The 8,177-nt window shown below is 42.7% G+C and overlaps 1 protein-coding gene across 1 annotated transcript in view; it reads right to left on the reverse strand.

The window, feature by feature from the left end:
- The window catches only part of LOC126092142 (juvenile hormone acid O-methyltransferase-like), a 40,814-nt gene extending 36,724 nt beyond the window's left edge, over positions 1-4,090 (reverse strand). The window contains exon 1 of the mRNA XM_049907609.1: positions 4,002-4,090. The gene's annotated coding sequence lies outside the window, so the exon portion shown is untranslated. The remainder of the gene's footprint in view (positions 1-4,001) is intronic.
- Positions 4,091-8,177: the final 4,087 nt, after the last annotated feature.

The following is an 8,177-nucleotide window of genomic DNA, read 5'->3' on the forward strand; positions in this document are numbered from 1 at the left end:
TTGGGTTAGGGAGAAAGAGATCGAAAATTACAGTAACGAAATTAGTTGTTGAGCCATAGTTGGAACGTCCCGCACATGTGCCGGGTTCTTTTGTATCGTATAATAAAATTATGACTTTTTAAATGCAATTTGGGGAAATTTTTTTTTTTCGTTATGAATCATCCAGCCTAGTCGTGGAAAGTTTAAATACTCTGTAGTCAATCTATCCTTGTGCGTTTTGAATGCTATGAGAGCAACTTATAAACATTTTATTAACGGTCGTAAGATGACGTTATTGACATATTTCATCACTGTAGCTATTTTCTATATTTAAATCAATGAACTGGCAGAGTAGTTTGTCTATAGTGAGTGTTTAAGCAACCTGTGTTGTGAAAAAAAAGGACATTTCACGTGATGTTTTTCTCGTATGAATTTACGATTTTTGTAAACAGAAAATCATTTACCTTCAGAAACAAGTTCTTAGAGCTGGTTTGTGGAGTTTCGTCTTGATCGTGCTTCCGTCAGCCTGACCATCGATGGAATTCGGTTGCTGTTTCAAAAAACATCGATTCTCTATGTATACTACGACTCGAGAGGATTAGCCATTGACTTATCGTGAGACAGAGGCATCTTTATTTAAGTAAAGGGCTGCAGTGCATTCAAAATAAAACGAATATTTAACTGTGCAAAAGGACCTGTTGCCGACAGATTCCACAAAGGTCTTGCAAATTTCAGTAATAGCTCATGTGAACTGGTTTAAAGAAATGGTAAAACAATACGACTGAGATAATGAAAACCCCGTGTACAATACAGTAACAGAGGACATTACATAAATGTATTCGTACCAGCGTGAAACTAAGTAGCAGTTAACCAGTAATTCTCCGATTCCATAGAACTCTCATGTGTAAAACGGCTTCAAATTTCTGATTACTTTACAAATAAGTTAATGTGTTAAATATTCGACATTATGCATAAAAGTGAGAAAAAGTTTAGAAAACGTTTGAGATTATGTTTAAAGTTTATACTGGATAATTTGCGCTTCCGTTTGAGCATCTATATGTACATCTACATCTACGTGACTACTCTGCAATTCACACCAAAGTCTTAAAAATGTCTCTACCGTTCCCCTCTCTAGAAGCACACGGGAAAAATGAACCCTTAAAACTTTCTCTACGAGGCCATATGTCTCTTACTGTATTACAATGATCATTTCTCCCTATGTAGGCTGTCAACGATAAAATATTTTCGCATTCAGGGGAGAAAATTGGCAACTGAAAATCTAGTTTTTCATGAATCGCAAAGTTTATGACGTCATATCTTCTGAACTACGTATGTTACAGTGATATAAATTTGCAGGCACATTCAGTGGTATATTCGGATAATGCCTGCAAACTGAATTGTGAATATAGATGGTAGCAAACAAGTAATGCTTAAAACGCCATGTCCGATTCAGTTTTAATGCATAAACAGCGAAAATGTATTAAGCGACAAACTTTTGTTCGTTTCATTTTGTGGGGGTGCCAGCAAGAAAGAGTTTCGTAACGGAGTGAAATTCTGTGTAAAGTTTATCCAAGTCACTAAATGCTCTCATTCACAGATACTGGACGAATATAGTCTGGGTATTCGCACACTTTGATTTACGATGCTTCAAGATTCAAAAAATGGTTCAATGGCTCTAAGCACTATGGGACTTAACATCCCCTAGACTTAGAACTACTTAAACCAAACTAACTTAAGGACATCACACACATCCATTCCCGAGTCAGGATTCTAACCTGCGACCGTAGAAGCAGTGCCGTTCCGGACTGAAGCGCCAAGAACCGCTCGGCCAGAGCGGCCGGCGATGCTTCAAGAAATATACATAGTTTGTAACTTTGATACCTGTCTTTCCGTGCGAAACCTTTAACATAAGATTATCCCTCTTAATGAGTAGATTGTGATGCCATTTTAAATTTTTAAAATCGGTTAATAATTATATGAAAATTGAAAATCAAGTTTTTGTTGTCGTTGGAAGCGGCTAGATAGGCAACCTCTAATGGTTGCCATGAACCGGGTAGCCATATACTAACGGAGATTGTTTGGATGTTCCGAAATGAATCTACACAAAAAAGTAGTTCGTTCGGGAAACTCGGTCAAAAAATGATTGTTTGTTTCTTTGCTTACAATGGACATGTCGCTACCATTTCTCTGAACCGTCAGAGAACAGCTTTGGTGGATAATGGAAACCAATTTTCTTCCTGTAAATCATAGATTAAGAAAAAGTAACGAAAATACCATATCGTTCTGCACAGTGAAAATGCCAGTTATCAGACAGTGTGTCACACAATCGATCATTTACGAACATCGAACTAATGCCTCATTTTTCGTATTAACGAAATATGTCGCATGACGACTTCTTTTTTCCCTCATGCAAAACAAACCAATCATGAACAGCAGGTTTCATCACCTCAAGAAACTGATGAGTTCCTCTAAACCCATGTTTTTGAGGAATCAGCATTGAAGGTGAAAAGCATTTCCGGAATTGGTTTGCAAGCACGGTGAACATCAAACAGAAAAAGAGTTGTACAGAAAAGTGTTTCCTTTCATTGTTTTTGTAGAAATTAAAAAATGCGGCCCTTGCATTATCCCATGCTCGTTTTTCCATTAGGACGATTACACTATCGTGTCGGTAACTAGTGGACTGATGCGACTTGTAACAGTAAGTAGGAGAGTAAAGTCATTCCTTGTAATTTGGTTGGCACACTGGGATATCGTTCACCACGTACATTGTAAGTCACGAAATTAAAATATAATTAATCGGTAACGCATTGTCTTTCTTCACGAACAACCCTTTGGAAAGAGGCTATCTGTTGCAGATTTATTTGTATACAGTCTAAAATTGTAACGAAATATGTAACTAAATTTTCCATCGATCCTAGACAGAACTAAACAATCATATTAAATAGAAATCACTTTCCTGATATTCTGAAAATATTATTAATTTGATCACGAACAACCTATCGGCTTCTTAGGTCATCGTTCGTGCTCAAGCAAACATTATTTCTCAGAACTTCAGGGAGGTGTCTACTTTTTAATGTTAATGGTGAGATTGTTACGTAACTACAAAATTGTTCAAATGGCTCTGAGAACTATGGGACTTGACTTCTGAGGTCATCAGTCCCCTAGAACTTAGAACTACTTAAACCTAACTAACCTAAGGACATCACACACATCCACGCCCGAGGCAGGATTCGAACCTGCGACAATTGGGGTCACGCGGTTCCAGACTGTAGCGCCTACAACCACTCGGCCACTTCGGCCGGCTACGCACCTACACTAACCGTTATTGTCAACATTATACATGTAAAAGAGTGAAATGAAAAGACTAACCTTAACAGTGACAGTAGGGGAGGCTACAATTAGCAAGAACATATTACAAGTGTGTCACTGTATAAAACATGTTTTGTATCAACGTTGAAAACGAAACACGATGATTGTCGTGTGTCTGACGCATTGATGAACGAAATGTAGGTACATTGCCCTCTTAGTCACTAGTATTTATCTCTTGCACACAATTTTTAAATACAGTTCGTGATGAAGGCAAGGGTCCCGAGTTCGAGTCTCGGTCCGGCACACAGTTTCAATTTGTCAGAAAGTTCCAGATTTTAAATACTACCTTAAGGTTTCAGATACCTCACTCTGGCTGTTACACATCTTCGTAACAGTAGAGAATTTCGTAACTCACTGAATCCAATGTATCTTCACAGTATTATTAAAATTCTGCGATACGCCGTACACTGCTGACTTTAATGATGAAAATCATGTTCAGTTATAAAAACATTTGTGCGTCAGCTTCGTCACATGTTCGCGTGTAATATCTGCAGTGACTGATAATGTACCAGGAGAGATTTGAATCGATTCCCAGACTGTGCTGCGACGTGGCTAACACACGCTAGCGGCTTGTATGGTTGAGATTTCACAAAAACTGTTGATGACAGCTCACGTAACGTGGTTACCGAGTAGACAAGCTGTGGGCTATTTACCTTTGGGCGTGACGGGCAGAGCCGGTGGAGTGATGTGCGTGAGCGACGACACGGTCCTCAGAAGCGGGCGGAGCGGTCACAGTGCGACGCGAGTGCCACCGTGTGGCCACTGCCGGCATTTATATAGGTCCAGCAGCTTCGGCCGCGGGCCTATTTCGAAGCCTCCCCTTCACTGCGGACGCCACCCGCTCCTCCTCCCGGCTGGCTCTCGGTACCGTGAGTTTTCTTGACCCCCACTCCGGCATCATCGGTGGAGATAACCCCGGGTACTCAGGAAACGCTCCTGGAGGCAATGTATGCGGCTGCGACAAGCGACGCCCGGTTATTCCAGCGCGGGCGACCTTCACGGCTACCTGCCGACTCGGACTGACTTCTTCCGTTGCGCCTTACCGTCTCTTGCTCATTCACTCGCTCTTTGGTTCACTACGATTCCCAAGTAGGCGAACGTCCACGCCATTCCATACTGACCTCTATCCTGCACACTCTCTTTCTACATCTAAATCTACATCTACATCTACATCTAAATCTACATACAACGTGCCACAGCAATGCCTCGGCGACGTGCATGGCGACGTCGCTGGCGGCGCAGCGTTCCTGTGTATCGTGCTTTGAAGGCTACTGATATTGACTTGGCTGGACAGTTTAGTAAACAACAACTGATTGGAGGTCCAAATGTGTTTCGAGGACTCCGCCTGAACTTCACATGTGATGTACAAGCTCTGTTTGGAGGTAGTACATGGTTGACATTTGCTGTAGTGTGGGGTAATCATTGTGATTATGGTGGCCTTGAAGCATTTCCAGATGCTAACATTTTAGCTTGGAAAACTTCGAGTATAGCTGAGACAACAAGACTCTTATCTAAAGTTCCATACTGTACACTTATTGCCAGTATGCCATTTGTGTTGAGTACCAGAAAGAAGAAGAAATTAAATGCTGATGAGTACCTGTTTATATGGCCCAAAGTGGGGAATGGAAACTGTAAAATAAAGATTAAGGGTGACTTCACCATAACTAGTCGCTACCTTTCCCGTTTCACTCGCAGATAGAGCGAGGGAAAAACGATTTTCTATATGCCTCTGTGTGTGCCCTAATTTCGCGATCTTATCTTCGCGGTCCATGCGCGAAATGTACACTACTGGCCATTAAAATTGCTACACCACGAAGATGACGTGCTGCAGACGCGAAATTTAACCGACAGGAAGAAGATGCTGTGATATTCAAATGATTAGCTTTTCAGAGCATTCACACAACGTTGGCGCCGGTGGCGACACCTACAACGTGCTGACATGAGTGAAGTTTCCAACCGATTTCTCATACACAAACAGCAGTTGACCGGCGTTGCATGGTGAAACGTTGTTGTGATGCCTCGTGTATGGAGGAGAAATGCGTACCATCAAGTTTCCGACTTTGATAAAGGTCGGGTTGTAGTCTATCGCAATTGCGGTTTATCGTATCGCGACATTGCTGCTCGCGTTGGTCGAGATCCAATGACTGCTAGCAGAATATGGAATCAGTGGGTTCAGGAGGGTAACGCTGAACGCCGTGCTGGATCCCAACGGCCTCGTATCACTAGCAGTCGAGATGACAGGCATCTTATCCGCATGGCTGTAACGGATCTTGCAGCCACGTCTCGATCCCTGAGTCAACAGATGACGTTTGCAAGACTACAACCATCCGCACGAACAGTTCGACGACGTTTGCAGCAGCATGGTCTGTCAGCTCGGAGACCATGGCTGCGGTTACCCTTGATGCTGCATAACAGACAGGAGCATCTGCGATGGTGTACTCAACGACGAACCTGGGTGCACGAATGGCAAAACGTCATTTTTTTGGATGAATCCAGGTTCTGTTTACAGCATCATGATGGACGCATCCATGTTTGGCGACACGCAGTGAACGCACATTGGAAGCGTGTATTCGTCATCGCCATACTGGCGTATCACCCGGCGTGATGGTATGGAGTGCCATTGGTTAAACGTCTCGGTCAACGCTTGTTCGCATTGACGGCACTTTGAACAGTTTACGTTACATTTCAGATGTGTCGTGTGACCTGTGGCTCTACCCTACATTCGATCTCTGCGAAGCCCGACATTTCAGGAGGATAATGCACGACCGCATGTTGCAGGTCCTGTACGGGCCTTTGTAGATACAGAAAATGTTCGACTGCTGCCCTGGCCAGCACATTGTCCAGATCTTTCACCAATTGAAAACGTTTGGTCAATGGTGGCCGGCCAACTTGCTCGTCACAATACGCCAGTCACTACTCTTTATGAACTGTGGTATTGTGTTGAAGCTGCATGGGCAGCTGTAACTGTACACGCTATACAAGCTCTGTTTGACTCAATGCCCAGCCATTTCAAGGCCGTTATTACGGCCAGAGTTGGTTGTTCTCGCTACTGATTTCTCAGGATCTATGCACCCAAATTGCGTGAAAATGTAATCACATGTCAGTTCTAGTATAAGATATTTCTCCAATGAATAACCGTTTATCATCTGCATTTCTTCTTGGTGTAGCAATTTTAATGGCCAGTAGTCTATATGCCTATGTATGAGCCCTAATTTTTCGATCTTATCATCGTGGACCATACGCGAAATGTATGCTGGCGGTAATGGGATCGTTCTGCAGTCAGCTTGAAGTACCGCTTCTCTAAGCTTTCTCAGTAGTGTACTTCGAAATTAATGCCTTCTTCCCTCCAGCGATTCCCACTTGAGCTCCTGAAATATATCCGTAACACCTGCATGCTGATCAAACCTACCGGTAGGAACTCGCCTCTGAATTGCTTCGATGTCTTCTTTCAGTCCGATCTGATGTGGATCCTAAACACTCGAGCAGTACTCAAGAACAGGTTGCACTAGCGTCTGTATGCGGTCTTCTGTACAGATGAACCACATTTTTCTAAATTTCTCCCAATAAACCGAACTCAACCATTCGCGTTCCCTACCACAATCCTCACCGTTTGGTTTTTCCTACTCATCTGCATTAACTTACATTTTTCTACATTTAGAACCAGCTGTCATTAATCACACGAACTAGAAATTTTATCTAGGTCAACTTGTATCATTGTATAGTCACTTATCTCCGACACCTTCATGTACACTACACAACATCAGCGAACAACCGCAGATTGCTGCCCACCCTGTCTGCCAGATCATTTATGTGTACAGAAAATAGCAACAGTCTTATCACACTTTCCTGGGGCATCCTGATGTTATCCCTGTGTCCGATGAACACTCGGCGTCAGGAGCAACATACTGTGTTCTATTACTTAAGAAGTTTCGAGCCAGTCACATATCTGGAAGCCTACTCCTTATGCACGTACCTTCGCTAACAGACTGCCGTGTGGTACCGCGTCGAATACTTTTCCGGAATCTAAAAGTATGGACTCTGCCTGTTCCCCCTCATCCACAGTCCGCAGTGCATCATGTGAGAAAAGAGCAAGCTAGGTTTCGCATGAGTGGAATTATGAAGCCGTGCTGATTAGCGACTGTGAGCTTTTCGGTCTCTTGTAAGTTTATTATATTTGAAATCATAATATTCTCTAGAATTCTGCAGCAAATCGATGTTAAGAATACTGGTCTGTAATTTTGCGGGTGCGTTCTTTTACCCTTCTTGTACACTTGAGCCACCTGCGCTTTTTTCCAGTCGCTTGGCACTTCGCGCTGGTTGAGACATTCGCGATGAATGCAATCTAAGAGAGGGGCCGAAGACGTAGAATACTTTTTGTAAAATCGAGATGGGATTCCATCCAGACCTGGCGATTTATTTGTTTTCAACTCTTTCAGTTGTTTCTCTACGCCAGAGGTGCATATTACTATGTCATCCACACGGGTCTCTGTGCGATAGTCAAACGAGGTACGTCTGTACGATTCTCCTGCATGAACGTTTTATTAAACGTGGAATTTAAATCTTCGGTATTCCTTTTGCTATCTTCTGGTGTCAAACCAGACTGGTCAACGAGTGGCTGCACAGAAGAATTAGACCTGCTTAGAGATTTTGCATAGGACCAGAATTTTTTCGGGCTCTCCTCCAGATCTTTAGCCAAGCACATATATCAATTGACAGATGCACGAATCTCTACTAATTTTTGTCTGTCGTCGTTTGCGCATCCTCTTGTGAATCGAGAGTGCAACAGCCTTTGCTTCTTTAGCATTTTCCGAATTTTGTTATTCAACCAC

This window comes from Schistocerca cancellata, chromosome 7, assembly GCF_023864275.1.
Source record: "Schistocerca cancellata isolate TAMUIC-IGC-003103 chromosome 7, iqSchCanc2.1, whole genome shotgun sequence".
NCBI lineage: Eukaryota > Metazoa > Arthropoda > Insecta > Orthoptera > Acrididae > Schistocerca > Schistocerca cancellata.